The 18,417-nt window shown below is 30.1% G+C and overlaps 1 protein-coding gene across 1 annotated transcript in view; it reads left to right on the top strand.

The window, feature by feature from the left end:
- LOC115891874 (zinc finger protein OZF-like) overlaps window positions 1–18,417 on the top strand; it is a 203,506-nt gene that overhangs the window by 184,329 nt on the left and 760 nt on the right. The window lies entirely within an intron of this gene.

Here is an 18,417-nt window from a genome sequence, read left to right as displayed (position 1 = left end):
ATGATAAACATATGAAAACTATCTGTTATAAATTTACTTAAATTTTGGAAACCACTGGATTTTTTGTTCCTAAATGTAATTTATTTCCTACTTTGCCATATTATCAAGATAAATATTATGTTTTTATCTAAAAATTACAAATATTTCTAAACTACAATATTTTCCAAATTATTTTTGCGATAAAAACCTTATAGGTCCTCGAAATGTACCACCCCTAATAATATGGGCACTTATTTAACACTCACCCTGTATTAGCAGACAATCTAAACAATACTTATTTTCTCGAAGGTTTACCTAGATAGTTTGCTAATAAAAGAACTCTGCTTATTTGGTACAGTAATATTATCTCTAAAAATACTACTTTATAATCAAAATAGAGAAAATGCAGAAAACAACAAATGATATTGGCGAATAAGAAAACTTACCACGTCGCTTTCATTATGGAGAGGTGGAAAAAGACTTTTAAAGATGACCCAGATAATGATAAACAGCAGTGGCGTACCTAAAAACAAAAATAAAGAATTAAAACACGCACTGCCTGCATTTATAAAAAATATTAATAATTTCTAAGTAGGTATACAGTATGTCCCCGGATTGTCTTTACAAAAAGAAAAACTTTTTTTATTATTAACATTTAGAGGAAAAGGCATTTTTATAAAAATCTTTTTGCTCTTCTAAAATGGTTCTAAAAGAAGTATTTCTATAGTAATATAATTCTCAATTTCATTCTTTGATAGATGGTTTTATTAATTTTGATTAACGTCATTTTTGCTGTTGTTAAACTATCACAATTTACGATAACTATTATCACCCTCTTTCCGTAGCATTGAGCTAAATAAATTTTGTGCTTCTTCAACATTGGAAAAATAGCAAAAAATATGACGTTAATTAAAAATCCTATCAGTAACAATCTATCAAAAATGAAATCGGAATAATATTACCATAGAAAACGCCTTTTGATTTTCAAAACGTTTTTTTAATTTTCTCTAAAACGGTATGAAACTTTGCAAAAGTATAAACCGGAATAACGATTTTAGAACAAGCAAATTTTTTTATGAAGAATGCATTTTTCTCAAAATGTCAATAATAAAAAAGTTGTTCCTCTTGTAAAGAAAATACGGGGGACATACTGTATATGCTTAATTTATATAAGGTTAAACAATTATTTCATTTTTTAACATAGAACAAGACATACCGGGTGATTTAATAATGATGACTATCGGAAACAATAATAAATACAGAGTGACTCAAAGTTGCGTGTCAGTGGGTACAATCAAAATTCCTAATATTTACATATAATTGAACTTATATTTGGTCCTTTCCTGAAATTTATACTCGTATGGTGGAAAACTGAATTTTCCGGTTTTGGTTTTTTATTTTTTTAAGAATTTATTTTAACAGTTAAAAAATCTACAAAAAATAAACATTTCTTAATTTTGCCAATATGATACGCCTCTGACTCGATTACCACCGAATAACGCACAGACTACGTTACAGCAATGTAGATTCTGCATTAATTTTCTACCCGATGATATTGGCAACCAGTTGTGATTCGGCCTTAGCTGACCGACCGTGCAAAAAATTGCATAAAACGCCTTGGAAATCCGGGATGAGGGAAAACGGTGGGCGGGACCGCAGTGGAAAACAAGGGATGGGAATGTGCAAAACGTAACGTAAATAACCAGTTTTCTACTTGTAAAATATAGTCTCCTTTACGCAGAGCGTCTTTTTTACATTTGATTTAGTTGGCTTTATCTTTCTGGCAGGTTACGTCCTTATTCATCTGCAATAGTTTGAAGTCTTTTAAGACTCTCCCTGCGCAGATGATATCGAAGGCATTGTTCTTTTTTATAAATTGGTCTATGTCGTCTGCGTCTATATCATCTTCTTAAATATCTTGTTTTTAATTTTCTTCTTGAAATTAATATAATTTAACTGGGTTATTTCTTTTGGAAACATATTGTATTTTGTGTTAGTTTTTTCTGTAAGCGCGAAAGATTTTCTTGAGGCCTTGTCTGTTGTTAGTTATCAAAATTAACTTATTTTTGATTTTGTGTCCAGGTAATATATTATGATATTTCCTTGATTGTTGTTGTTACAATACAATACTGTCAGTTACAATAAATGCAACTTATTATGATTTTAATAATTCATATCATTAATAACTACTTTAAAGAAAGTTTTAAGATTTACGTACATACAGGGTTGTTCACCACATACGACACGGAATATTGTAGCTAAACGATTAGATTTTTACAAATTGTAAGTTTTGGGTTCGTTGAAGGACTATTAGAGCTACAATTTAAAAATATTTTTACAAGTTACAGAGTGTCCCAAATAAATAAAAAATATTAAAGTTGTATTTTTTTAAATGGAACACCCTGCATATTATTACATTTTTAGTTTCTGCGATTAAAATAAAGGTAAATTTGATTAAGGTTTATTACACTTAAACCTTACCGTTTTTGAAATATTTTCAATTTTGTGAAATTGCAGTATAAATTTTAAGGCTTCATTTCTCCGAGGGTATCAGAGTTTTTAATACTAAATATTTACTAAAGTTTATTTATTGATCAGTTATTATGTTGCAATAATAAAAATTTTACTACCTTATACAGAGTGTCTAAATATTTATTTTAAATAATTATTAGCTTTAAACGGCAATAACTTGTTTAATTTAAATGGAACACCCTGTATATTTTATGAGAGTCAGATGCACAATTTAATTATCTATCAAATTGTATTATGCCATTTTTTACCTATCTCTTCAAGCTTCCGTAGAAGATGCATTTAATTTAGAACTCATTTATCAATATACCCATGGAATACTGACATTTTGACTGACGATATCTGCTGTATACTGTACTGCAGACTGCAGACGTATTGCAACAAATTAATTTTTCATATTTGTTTTGCATTTTTTTTATGTATTTTGTGTATATACCTTTAGAACTCTAATTGTAAGTGAGGTGTGCCTGTTTAATGATTTTATCTAGATTTTAATTTTAATTATACATGTATTTATATGAACAACAGCACTTAAGGGACATAAAGGGCCATTACTACAGCTTTTCCGTTCCAAATATTCGTTGCAAAAAGTTGCGATGAGTTTTTTACGGCTTTTAAGCTATCTTGTACACTTTACACTAAAAGATGTTCTAAAAAGAACAATGTTCGACTGCAAGGTCTACTAGTAAAAAATTTTAAGGTTAAAGTATCACAAGACAACTCATTTAAACCAAAAACTCGTAATACAAAACTAAAGTGTCAAAACGAATGACAATGTCAAGAAATAAATAAATAAATGCTTAAAATTTGACATTATTTACAGCAGAGCTGCCATCTGAATCCCCAGCGGGAAATTTAAACTCCAGTTAGTCAACCCGGCGCCGAATATGTCCATGGGTAATTGGTATCAAGAATAGTGTTCGTAAGTACGTTTTTCTATGTTCTGTCTTTTTATCATATACTTATTTCGTTTTTTATATTTATATTTTCTATTATTTTTATTCACATTGGACAGGGTGTCCCACTAAGAATAGCTCTCGGCTGTATCTCGGAAAGTATTAGTAGCAGGGGCTGCGGAAAAAAAATATTTATGACTAAAGAGGCTATGAGAATTTGCTGGAAATTATTTTCAAGTTTGTAGAACAACCGCTAGGGGGCGCAACTGCAACAAAAAATAAGAAAATGGAGTTTTTACACAATTTTGCCTAAATAAGGTGTACTATAAGTAAATAGCTTCTTAATCTTCAGTAAATTTTGAATATTTTTTGTTAGAGCCATTTTCCCCTATCTACCAAAATAAAGTGGTGGGGGAAGGTTAGATCTGTTTTTATTTAAATATTAATAACTCTGGACTGGATGATCGGAATCCAACAAGCGAGGGCTCGTTTAAAAGAGCGTTTCTTACTCTATATTATACCATATAAACAATAATAATAAGCTTTTGAACATAGACGCTAGGGGGCGTTGTCTTACAATTTAACTAACATTGCGCGTTTTTTCAAAAAAATTAAATACAATAGTATATGTAATTTTAGCTGATCGGAAAGAGTAGAAAAAGCTTAAAAAATCAGCGAAAACCGCATCTTGATATATATTGACTTATAGTACACCTTATCTAGGCAAAATTGTGTAAAAACTCCATTTTTTTATTTTTTGTTGCAGTTGGCCCCCTAGCGGTCGTTCTACAAATGAAAATAATTTCCAGCAATTTCTCATAGCCTCTTTAGTTATAAATATTTTTTTCCGCAGCCCCTACGGCTAATACTTTCCGAGATACAGCCGAGAGCTACCTTAGTGGGACACCCTAGTACTTTTATTGTATGTAGAGTCTGGTTTTCATGCATCCATGTGAGTCATACGATAAATAAATAAATACACCAAAATCCCTAGAAAATGAGGCGTTTGGCCCATCCCATGCCGGGGAATTATTAGATGGGATTTTCCTCGGGAAATTGAGAGACAGGAAAATATTCTTTTGACGTTTTCGCGAACGAATCCGAAAAGTGGAGAGAGTTTTTCTGTGAAAGAAAATATGAAAAATGGATCTGTGTCAGACGTTGAGAGGAGCGGGAAAGATCTGCGGTAAGAGATTAAGATTTAATTTTAGAAAAACGGTAGTGAGAGATTTTTATAAGCGGGTTTCGAAGGACGGGGCTATTACGATTTTAATAAGAAAAAATAAATTGAATATAAAAAAGACTGTAAGAAAGATTGTAAGAAACCCATTCTGTATTATTGTCTGAAAATTAAAAATAAACAAGAATGAAACGACGAAACCCCAGTCCATGAGAATTTAAAACTTTAAAACATTACTCAAAACACTTGGATATGTATGTACAGGGTGTCCCATTTCCGTGTGTTTTTCAGGCAAAATTGCTGAAAAGATATTAACGCGTAAAGGAGAGCGTAATTAGGGCGTTGTTGGGTGCAATAACATTCAACTCTCCCGAAACATTTTATAGCTTCACAGTTTCTCACACTGATTTGATCTAAAGCAAAAATGGATTCATGCAGTTCGACGAAACAAGTGAGTAAAGAAAGTGCTCATTACATAATCAAAAACTTAAAAAGGCACATACTATAGGAGGATAAAATATAAATTGCAATACTAATGGCATATTTTTTTTAATCAACAAGTGATTAAATGTTTTACGAACAGTTTTTTTTTAATTTAATAGCCATAATTTTTACCCCACTAGCAAAACCGTTGATTAAAAATATGCTCGCTACCGTAGTTGAACTCATCTAAAAAGTTTTTTAACTGGATTAATAAATTATAATACAAGTTAGACCTTTTGAAGATATTATAGCTATTTATGTAACTAGTACCTAAAATGATGTTTTTTAGGACGAATCATTACTGTTTGCGGACGAGGCGTTAGCCGAGTCCGAAATAGTAGATGAGTCCCCAAAAACATAATTAGGTACGTGTTACATACACCATTTTTGTCATACGCTTTTTACAGTTTTTAGAACGCATATTTGCAAATTTTCCATATTTGAAATTATAAATGTTTGAAAAAGTTGGCTTAGTAACTTCATATCTTAGTAACGAGTTTGTTTTATTTCATCGCATTTTGACATGTCATTCGAAATTTGTCACAAAATCACACAAATTCATCAACAATTTAGACATTTTAGTCCATAAAGGTTGCCATGACGACCTTTACGGCCTAGGCCGAAAAAGAAACATTTTACGGACTGAAATGAGTCCGTAAAATAGCTGTTTTTGGGAGCGTATGACAAAAAAATATTTACTTATTTATTTTTTTCTATAGCAACAGTTAAAATTGCCTTATATCTATCAAAAATAGTAGATAAAATAGTACTTTAACCGCAAGGGTAGATTAAATAATACTTTAACAGCGAGGATAGGTTAAAAACTTTATTTCTTCTCGCACGTTTTTTAATTGCTTCTATTTTTAAAAATTTTTGTATTCCTTTTCATAAGTTATTCGGGATTTAAATGGAAGTAGTTTGGATATGGCGTTTGTCATCTCAGCCTGAATATCTGTTGGTAATTTACTTATTTCGTTTTGAGCCATTTCTGGCTCCAATTCAATCAGCAATCGACACGAAAGAGAATTAAAAAATATTGGCTCAAAACTGACAACTAAAGAGCTTTATTTATTTGTCAAATTACATAGAAACCCAGGACAATATTTTTTCTACTCGTAATAAATTCCTTGAAATAATAATTTCTGAATATTTTTTAAAACGTAACTCGCTATGGAAAAAAATATTGTTTTATATAGATAAAATTGGATTATCGTCTTCCGAAATTAATTAATTAATAATTAATCTTTTCGGTCGACGATAAAATACCATTTTATCGACTTGTATAAAAAATAACTATTTATTTTTAGAATTTTCACAAATTATACTTCCTAACACTTTTAGAATAATTATTATAAAGGGTGTCCTAGAAATAAGTGCAAATATTTTAACTGGTAGTATTTTTGCTGTTGTAAAATTCCTTTTATCGAGATCTACTACCCCTTAAAATATTTGCATTTATTTCTGGGACACCCTGTATAGCAAATTTTTCGTATATTCGCTATTTAAAACCGTGTATTTGTATATACCAGTTACGATATTCTCCGATGATTGCAGCTCCAGCGGCATGACGATACTTATGTTCAAAAATAAGGTAAAAAATGCATTATTTCACATTTCAGCAAGGCCGCCGATTTAAAATAAGTAATGAAAACAAGAAAATGAACCTCGAATTTGTAGCACCCTGTATATATTAATTTTCGCGGCAAATTTCCGATTATATCACTCCAGACCAGACCTCGAAAGTACACAGTTAATTTCGTCTAACGTCGAGTTAAAATTAATAATTTTGGTTTTAGGTAGTCCGGTAACTAGTTAGTCTTAACTACGCCCGCCATATTCAATTAAAACTTGAAACCGTTTAAGTCGGACAGTTTAAATTGTCTGTGTCCTCGCAGTGCCCTTAACAAGCATTGTCAAATCAATTTTTAATTAGCTACAAATTAAAATAATAGTTAACTAATTGTTGGAAGTCTTACTTACTTAAATACACTCAGATGAAAAAAAAAGGCAACAGAAAAATTTTTAGTCGAGTTTTTTTTTAAATGTTATTTTTTTTATTTTTAGCCCTGTATCCTTCAGTTTTTTAGCAAACTGTATATAAATACAGGGTAAGTCTTAAATAAGTGTAAATATTTTCAGGGGTGGTATATTTCGACCCCAGGAACACGTTTATGAGGTTTTTTTCGCTAAAAAAAGATGAAAAAAGTTGAAAATCGTGCATTTTCTTTTAATTTCCCTGTATATTCTTCGAAAACTTTATAGAACTGCCTGTTCACCGCAAATTTTCCCACTGTATAATTCCTTAATCTCAGATATTACCATAGTTACAGATTTACTCTATGGTTACGGCAATAAAAGGGATGCAAATACAGAAAAAATCCGGTGGCTCTCAAAATTTTTTCAAAAAAAAATCATTTTTTTTAAATTTTAAAAAAACTTAAAGAACTCGGTGATTTTGGACTTATCTGAAAAATGGTAAAGAGAAAATATGTTTCTTTTATCGAGATCTACCAGCCCTGAAAATATTTGCTCTTATTTAAGACTCACCCTGTATATAAACTTTAATTTGTTTTGTATTCTCTTTTGTTTGTTTGTTTGTTTACTTTACTTTTTAGTTACTACTCACTAGTGAAATAAAAAAACAGTAGGTTTCCATTTGAAAAAAAATATGATTTATGATGATATAATCGGCCAATTCCATGACAGCTACGGCCAATATTATATGACATTCGTACAATTGAATTTTTGAAATAGTTAGCCACATGTCTTCTCTTTATGTTACAGTGGCTGTGGTAATAACTAAATTTGATGATTAGGCTATACACATTTTTTTAACAGGCAGTTTTCTTTCACCAAAAAGTTTAAATATTTTGTTTCTCAAAAAAGTTAGGTTAATGATGATGAGGTCTTTGATATCAAAATTCATAGAATCTCACAGAAAGTTCCGCCATATTTAAAATATTTGTAATCGACAGATCTCATTGTGAAACTACTTGCAGGATAGGATAGAACTTTTATATTATTATTACCGAACCAATTTTCAGTTGATTTTGCTGAATGGCACGATGCCCCATCTTGTTGAAAAATATGTCTTCGTTTGGAAACAATTCTTGAGCACTAGGCAAAAGTGAGGTCTCAAGTATATGTTGATATTTTTGGGTGTTAACAGTGCCATCTATAAAATTTAATTTTCCCAAACGTCTTGCTGACATGCAACCCCAAACCATAATCCCCTTAGGAAATTTAACAACCCTCTTTAAGCAATCTTTATGAAAGACTTCTACTTTATTTCGTATTATTCTTTTTCGATGATCTCCAACGCAAACATCAAATTTAGACTCATCGCTAAATATGACCTTATTCCAATCATTTTGTGTCCACGATAATTTAGATTTTGCCCAATTGTAGCGATTTTTCTTTTGAATTTCTGTCAGTAGCGGTTTTTCTTTGGCCTAAATAAGAATTTGTATCAATAATCTTCAGGTAATTGATTATCCACACAAAATAAAGTTTACCTTGTAAAACCCCAGACCGCATTTATGGATATATTTTCGGCAAAATTCTCTTGATATATTTAATCCAGTTACAGTATTCCATTTAACTGTTACTTCGCGAAGAGTACTTCTTCTCGCAGACTTGCAAATTTTTACTAAATTTAGTAAATCTCCTCTCCTTTAGTAAATTTACCTCTAACGCTTACACTGGCAGATTCGCCGTATTTTTTTTTATTATATTAAAGACCGTGGTTTTTGGAATACTTAAATCATCAGAAAATTTTCGAATTGTTTTTCCCGTACTGTATTGACGAATGATAATTTCGCGTAGTTTTTGATTTGTAGCTTTTCCACGGACCATTACTTTGGATTAAATTAACAAAATTGAAAATTAAAAAAAATAAAATTACTCACAGTAAGTCTCACTACTCAAAGTATCGAGTCACTTACAAGCTGTCAATGCTGAAGTAAACAGTTTGCGACATTTGTGACGTTTATAGCAAAGCCACCTATGATATTAATTATTTAAAAATACTTGTCCCAACATTTAGATTGTCAGGCAAATTTGTCCTTTTATGAACGAAATCCGCTACTGTAAATATGGATTGATTTTACAAATTCATAAAAAAATATTGTCAAGTTGTTTAGGATATATGGCTATGTTTATATTTAAAAAATTAAACATATATTTTTCAGTCATTTTGAAAAACCAGGGCAATAATTCCAAAATATGACCTTGTCCCAACATATAGGTGATAGGGCTCGTAGATAGAATAGATAGAATTTTATGTAGAATTCAAATTCTGAAAAGTATTTAAGCTGTTCTATTTAAAATAAGTAATTTTTTACCGGTTTTGCAGATAATTGCGGTTTTATATTACATCTTTCACAGTAAATTTTTATCAGTCACTTAATGATTTTTCTTCTCGTATTTTACAGTTGAGCAAATAATACTGCATGTATCTGCGAAACCATTAAATATTTTGAAATACTCTAAATACAAAAAATGTTCATTCTTTAACTCTCCATCTAATAAAGAAATAATATATAAGGTGTTCGGTTTAAAAAAAAACAAAGAAAAACTATTTTATATTTTAGAAAGTTTGGCGTAGAATTTTGAACACCCTGTATGATTTAAGATTACGATATTTATAGCAAAGTAATTATATACCATCTAAAGTAAATACATAATATAGTTTTGATTTCAGGACAGTTCTTGTATGTGTAATAATTTATTTTAAGAAAGACTGAAAACATATATTTTGTATTTATTTATTAATAACTCTGAAACTATCTCTGAAACTATCTGCAAACTACCACTTATTTGAGCCACCTGTAGATGTTAAAATATGTTCTATGAGCTACAGATGCCCGACGCACTAACCCTGTAATGGAATATTTTTACTCAACAAGACGTTATCCACCAATCTCCTGCACTGGAACAGCATAAGAGAAAAATTATACACCTACCATGTTATTAACTAAAATACACGTAGTACCAATTATGAAAATACGATTTAAACCATGACTAGATTATACATTAATCATTGCTTCATTAGCAAACATCCCAACCGGGATTTAAGGAACTAACTGAACCGCTTAAAGCCGTAAATCTTAGAGGGCGGTTAGACTGTGGCTTGAACCCGTGCAACTGGTTGCAGTCGGTCCTGCGAAATCTCAAACTAAATTGGCCCAAACTCGGAGAAATCGGACCAAAACGACTCGAAATTTCACTTTAATGGAATTTCCGAACGAACAACAAAGGTGTATTTAACAGGAGCAGGACTTGGAATGATCAGTTTGTTTGGACTCTGGGGTGTTCTATGTGTTTGTTCCTCAGAGTGGTAAACACATATAGAAATGTCACGAGGACTGGATTTTGACAGTCTCCGTTCGCACAAAATTGAAATGTTCTATACATTTTCTTCATAGTTCCTAATAAAAAAACTCAGGTATTCCGAAATTCACTCCTTCTCACATCTTACAGCGTAAATCCCTATTTTTAGGATTATTTACCAAAAATATAGTTTGTGCTAAATACCTATTGATATCACTCCACATATTTTAGTTTAATTAGAACCAGCAGTAATATGAAACACGGGGTTAATATTGACGTTCCTACTTTATTTAAATGTTTTTTTATCAATAAAAAATATACTGTTTTTTTTCTCAGGTAAGATTTCGACAGACTATGGCAGATTATAAGGTCTCCGTCATGGCGTCGTTTTTTGTTGTTTTTAACCAGTTTTATCGGTTTATTTCATAAACGACAGATAATATTTCAATATTATTGGTTTGACGGAACGATGAACGACAAAACGGACGCCGATGCGTATGAACTGGACGTAAGATTTTGAGAGAGTTGTCAAACCTTTGCCAACTTATAGGTCCTCTGTAGGTTATAATTTTGTGTCAAATTATGTCAAATAGAAATGATAAATATTTTGCATTTTGGACTGTGTTATTACGTGTGTTTCGTGTTTTTTTAAATTAAATGGAGGAAAACTCGAAGAAAAATTAAGTGTTCACAAACAACGATAGTTTAGAGTTAATATTCGGTGCCCAGAGACACAGCTCCTTCCAGAGCGAGTTATATTCCGTTGTATTAGCCACAAATAAAGTTTGTATACCATTTCGTATTTGGTACCAAAAACTTGAGTATCGGTAAAATAACATCACACGATAGGTAAATAATAAATTTTAATACTGCAGAGAGATAATGTCAAAAGGTACTGGTTTAAAAAAATTAAGATTAATGTTAATTAACCAACTCTTAAGGTATAAAATTCAGTAAGTGGTATTATTAATAAAATATTTTGTTTTATTTATGTTGTGGTTTTATTTATTCCTTTGCAATATTATTTTTTCTTTATTTGTACATAAGTTATAGTATTGATAAATGGTAATAATAAATGCAGGAATTTGCTTGAGCTTGAAACTAAAACAGTTCTTTTTTATATATTTTTTGTATGTGGTGTTTTATTTAACACATACCGTAATTTTGTTTTTAATAAAATAACTGGGATTATATTTTTTTAGTTTTATACAGTTTTTTTAACAATATTTTGAAGTAATCACTTACCGGCAAATTTTAAAATATATTAATTTAGCAGGAAATGCGTTCCAATTGTACCAACTTATTTCTTTGTAAAATAAAATAAACTACTTTGAAATTAAAATGACAGACACATCTGTCCCTGTCAAGGATTTTGTCGTTGGACAGGCTATAATGACTTTTTGAACGCACATTTACTTGATACGTTTTGACAAAACAGGTGAAACGTTATGTGTAAACGACGCTTAACAAAAGATATTTTTTCGTCACTCTGATTTTAGTTCTTATTTGTTTTTCTCTCTCTTTCTCTTGTTTACTTTACAATACTCGTTAGATAACACAGGCGGAACTTTTCAAATTATCGGGCTTGCCGAGCAAATTGTATTTTGAAAAGAGAGAAAAGAAAACAGAAATAAAAAACGCTAATTCAATTTTTTTGAACTGAACTTTCCGGATTACTCCCGCGGGGATTGGTTCCGGATTGCTTTGTAACTAACTATAATTCCCGCAAACAGAAGAGTTAGTTAAATACATATATAACTCTGGTTTAATTTCCGATTGAAAAATAGAAGAAATAAGAAACGAAATAACTTCGCTGAATCAATGCCACCTTAAAACTTTAAAAGTTTCAAATACTCACAAAGATTCTTGGAAAATACGAATAGTTCAAAGTGGATTACACTAACAGACGTTTTCTTTGCTCTGTTGTAAAATTTTCAACATGTCAGTTATGCCCATGTTATGACCATGTTATGACATTTTGTGTGAAATTGGCCATAATACAGTTTGATACAGTTCTTTTAAGAGTCCATTTCACTAGTCTGAAAAAGTAGCAAAATAAGCGTTCGGCCATTTAACGTTTTATGTAAAACTGGCTAGGTATTTTTACACAAACTAAATTTGCTAGAAAATAAAGACACAATTTAAAATTCCGTTACAATAAGGAAATGTAAAATATTAACTTAACGATGAGATTTTTACAAATTGTAAGTTTTGGGTTCGATGAAGGACTATTAGAGGTACAATTTAAAAATAATTTTACAAGATACAGAGTGTCCCAAATAAGTAAAAAATATCAAAGTTGTATTTTTTTAAATGGAACACCCTGTATATTATTTCATTTTTAGTTTCTACGATTAAAATAAAGGTAAATTTGATTAAGGTTTATTATACTTAAACCTTACCGTTTTTGAAATATTTTCAATTTTGTGAAATTGCAGTAAACATTTTAAGGCTTCATTTCTCGAAGGGTATCAATGTTTTTAATACTATATATTTACTGAAGTTTATTTATTGATCAGTTATTTTGTTGCAAAACGGCAATAACTTGTTTAATTTAAACGGAACACCTTGTATATTTTACGAGAATCAGATGCACAATTTAATTGTCTATCAAATTATATTATACCATTTTTTACCTATCTCTTTAAGTTTCCGTAGAAAATGCATTTTCTTGTAATTTAGAACTTATTTATCAATATACCCATGGAATATTGACATTTTAGATTATTTTTAAAGATTAAATTTTTAAAGAGTACAAATACTAATATTGTCGATATAATTTGTTTATTTTATTAAAAAATAAAAAAACTGTTTAAATATTTCTTAAAGGGGACCAATTAATATGATTCCAGTATTCAAACTACATTAACTGACTGTTTGCGTTGATTAATAATAATTGCTCCCAATACTAAAAAACTGAATTTTGTATGGGTATTAGACAGTGTGATAAAATGTTAATTTTAAATAAACCTTAAAAATGATATTTCATTTTTTAATAAATACTTATTTATAACAACAGAGACTTTAATTTTGATAACTTATTATTATATTGATTTCTGACTCAAATCCACATTTATTTAGAATAATTTATTAACGAAGACAATTAAGTATGTAATTAATTAGTATATGGGCGGAAATAATGGTGTTATATTTAATTAATGGTATACTATTTTATAAAGATTTAAATAGTTTTCTTTTTGCATACAAATGTCGTATTATCGTTTTGTAAAAAAAATGTAATATTATCGTTTTGCTAAAAACGATAATATTACTAACCTGTACATTTTGTACATTTGTTGCTTTAAAAACAATCTAAAATGTCAATATTCCATGGGTATATTGATAAATGAGGTCTAAATTATAAGAAAATGCATATTCTACGAAAACTTGAAGGAATAGGTAAAATATAGTATAATACAATTTGATAGACAATTAAATTGTGCATCTGATTCTCCTAAAATATATAGGGCGTTACATTTAAATTAAAGAAGTTATTGGCGTTTAAAGCTAGAAATTATTTAAAATAAATTTTTAGACACTCTGTATAATGTAGTATTATTTTTATTATTGCAACACAATAACTGATCAATAAATAAACTTCAGTAAATATTTAGTATTAAAAACGTTCATACCCTTGAAGAAATGAAGCCTTAAAATTTTTACTGCAATTTCACAAAATTGAAAATATTTCAAAAACGGTAAGGTTTAAGTATAAGAAACTTTAATCAAATTTACCTTTATTTTAATCGTAGAAACTAAAAATGTAATAATATACAGGATGTTCCATTTAAAAAAATACAACTTTGATATTTTTTACTTATCTGGGACTCTGTATCTTGTCAAATTATTTTTAAATTGTACCTCTAATAGTCCTTCATCGAACCCAAAATTTGAAATTTGTAAAAATATAATCGTTTAGCTACAATACTCCGTGTCGTATGTGGTGAACAACCCTGTATAATTGATATGACTTTGTAACAAATTGCTCGCTATTTTATGGCAAATGCTGATGCTCTGCAAGCGTTAATCAAGCCTTAATCAAAGTACGTGTGTTTGGAATTGGGAAGCATTAGGCAGATTTCTGAAATATAATATACAGGGTGGTCCAAATTGTATTCCGGCCACTTTGGCAGCATATTTTGCAGAGAAAAATAAGTAAAAAAGTTCTTATAAATGTATGTCCTAAAATGCTTAGTTTCGCAGATACAGGGTGTAGAAGTTTCATTTTTATTTCGATTTTTTCCAAATAATTTCTGATGTCTGGGAGTTTTTTTTGACATGAGAAATTTGTTTTTGATGTCAATATTACTCCTATTTGTAGGGGGCGCCACCTACATGTGTTTAACTGTTTTAAAGAGTAATAACTTTTCGTCCGTATGTGTATAAAATGACTGAGTGAAAAAATGTACATTTCCATTACTTTTTACGTAAAAATATCTCTTGGTAAAATCGCTACGAGCAACCGTTCTGAAGATACTTAGAAATAGTCAAAACATGTCATTATAATGACAAAAAATAAACACGTTGAGTAGATACTTATTTGAGTGAAATAATAAATTTAAGGAAATTTTATTTTTTTATATAATCATAATTTTTCTGCGAAAAATGTTGATAAAACAGTTTTTGTTCAACTTTTGGCACAAAAACATTTATATTTATTAAATTTATGATTTTAATCTAATAACTATTTAGTCAATATGTTAAATTTATGTCAATCATGACAGGTATTAATAATTTAGATTCCAAATATCTCGAAACCATTACTCGTAGCGATTTTTACCAAGAGACCTTTTTTGCGTAATAATCGTCGTAAATGTGTACTTTTTTACTCAATAGTTTTATACAGGTACGGACGAAAAGTTATTACTCCTCAAAACAGTTAAAATACATGTAGGTGGTGCCCTCTACAAGTAGAAGTAATATTGGCATCAAAATCAAATTTTGCATGTCAAAAAACTCCCAGACACCAATTTTCATCCAAATATTGACGTTATTTCAGAAATTATTTGGAAAAAATCGAAATAAAAATGAAAATTTTACACCCTGTAACTCCGAAACTAACCATTTTGGGATATACATTTATACGAACTTTTTTACTTATTTTTATTTGCAGAATATTCTGATGAAGTTTCCGGAATACAATTCGGACCAACCTGTATATTTCCTTTGGCCGCACCACCGCTTTAAGGCCGGGACACACCTATCATGCAGGTTTCCGATCCGGTTCCGATCATACAGTCGGACGACTGTATGAGAGGGAAACCGTACGTTATTTTAACCAGCGTAGTTTACACCTTTCCGATACGTGATTCACCCCGCTCCTACTCGACTCCGTTCCTGCATCCGTTCGTGTTCCGATTGTCAGTCTATTCGTCGATGCCGGCTGTGGGACTTGTGTCGTTTTCAACTATTTTCTTTATTTTTGTTTTTGCTGTGTTATTTTTAGTTTTACTAAAATAATAAAAATGTCAACAATAAAACTGGAAGAACTAATTGAAAACGTGAGGAAATATCCAGTGCTGTATGACCAGACCAAAGAGCAGTACCGAAACTCCGACTACAAAGACATGAAATCTGCGTTTTTGGCTGTTCTCTATAAAAGCTTTCTCATTTTCCTCATCTTCTTCTTCCAAAGTGCCACCATGGCTAAAGCACTGCTGCTAAAATTATTAATTCCTTAAATACAGATTTCCCTCTCATACAGTCGTCCGACTGTATGACCGGAGCCGGATCGGAAACGTGCATGATAGGTGTGTCCCGGCCTTTAACCGACACCTGAGAGCGACCCGAACAGTACAGAATAGACTCTTAACAGTTTTTTTTCCTTAAATTTTTATCAAAGCCACATAATATTCTTTTCGTTTATTTTAATTCGTAATATTTAGCTTTCTTGATTTAATTTAATCTGAATTAAATATGCCTTATTAACCAAGAAGTATTAAAGAACTTAGAAACATCTAAAAAAAAAAAGATTTACTAATACCTAACTTTTAGAAAATTATGTTGCCTTAAAGTAACGCCTCTTATTAAAAGTTGAACTTTAAGAAAAATTAAGCTTAATTAGTGACTTTCAGTCCCAACTCCCCTTTAAGAGTAATGAAAAAGAAGTTAAAAAAAACGTTTTAACTTGACCGCCTTTAAAAAAAAGTTTAGAAGATAATTAATATCATTTTTTGTTAAAACTTTTTGTACAATTCGTGTAAAATTTAATAAACTAAATTCAACCGCCAAAAAATTAAACACTTAAACATTTCTTTTATGATTAAGTACTGTATTATCGATTTTTTTTTCGATCCTATGACTTTATAACTAAACAGTTAATTCGGTATTTTTCAAAACCTGAACCAAACTACTCAGTACTACCCTAATAATTCACTTGAGAAAAAAATTAACTGTAAATAGTTATTTTTTATACAAGACGATAAAATGGTATTTTACGAGTAGAAAAAATATTGTGCTGGGTTGGCGTTGGTTTCTATGTAATTTGACAAATAAATAAAGCTGTCTCTTTAGTTGTCAGTTTTGAGTCAATATTTTTTAATTCTCTTTCGTATCGATTGATGATTGAATTGGAGCCAGAAATGGCTCAAAACTAAATAAGTAAATTACCAACAGATATTCAGGCTGTGGCGACAAACGCCATATCCAAACTACTTCCATTTAAATCCCGAATAACTTATGAAAATGAATACAAAAATTTTCAAAAATGGAAGCAATTAAAAAACGTGCGAGAAGAAATAAAATTGTTAACCTATCCTCGCTGTTAAAGTATCATTTAATCTACCCTTGCGGTTAAAGTACTATTTTATCTACTTTTTTTGATAGATATAAAGCAATTTTAACAGTTGCTATGAAAAAAAAATCGTAATAGATTTGTCATATTGTGACATAATTTGACATTGTTATGTTGGTATGATCAGGGCCGTATTATTTTAAGTTTTCGGTTAATTTAGTATTTTTATCTATCGTAATTCAATAACGAATTCGTATAATTATTCAAAATTAACAATTTTCTTTATTTTAAGGAGTTGTTTAAAAAAGTTTCAAATAAAATTTTCTATAAACTAAAATGGGAAACTTTTATTCATTATTTTTATTAAAATTTACTTGAGAATTTCTGTGTTCAGGTCGGTGATACAACACACGGTCTATGTATAGTTCATATCAAATAAACTTTTAGTCACGTGATTAAGCTTGACCGGCACAGCGTTGCCCACTTTAACATATTTTCCTTTAATCAAAATATTTTAGGAAACAAAAATAAATTCATTATTAATATATAAACAGTTACTATTTACATCAACAAAATTCACCTCCTTAACAGCACTTAAGGGACATTACTACCACTTTCCCGTTCAAAATATTCTAATAAAGCTGCGATGAATTTTTATGGCTATTAAGCTATCTTGTACACTTTGCACTAGTAGAGGTTCTAAAAAGAACATGTTCGACTGCAAGGTTGGATAGTAAACATTTTTAGGCTTAAAGTATTACAACACTATTTATTTGAACCAAAAACTTGTAATACAAAACTAAAGTGTCAAAACGAATGACAATGTCAGGAAATAAATAAATAAATGTGGCAACTTAATATTTTTTACAGCAGAGCAGCGGGAAATTTAAATTCCAGTTACGCAATTCGAATATGTCCTTGGTTGGCAACAATGAATCGCGTCCTCAATTAGATACTAAAAATTTAATTGGTATCAAATATATATTTTGTATTATTCAAGGTTTTTTCAAACCTTTTTCTAAACCTCATGTTTCATTTAAATTTTTTAAAATCAAAAAATCCACAAACTTCCGGTTATTTTCACAAGGTCGAAACTTTTCTATCATTTTTACTGATGCAGCAGCTCGGAAAATTTACAAAGTTTCCGCTGTCCCGCAAACTTTAAAATTTATACTTCCCAAGGTAAAGAGACGAGACTGAAATGAAAACCTGCATCGGCGTCGTCCAATTGTACTAAACTTCCTCCCTTGATATCCTCTATTTCCTCAACTGCTTCTTTTTATGTC

The sequence above is a fragment of the Sitophilus oryzae genome, unplaced genomic scaffold (genome assembly GCF_002938485.1).
Source record: "Sitophilus oryzae breed Bouriz unplaced genomic scaffold, Soryzae_2.0 scaffold_119_pilon_pilon, whole genome shotgun sequence".
Lineage (NCBI taxonomy): Eukaryota > Metazoa > Arthropoda > Insecta > Coleoptera > Curculionidae > Sitophilus > Sitophilus oryzae.
This window is presented reverse-complemented; position numbering and strand designations above follow the sequence as displayed.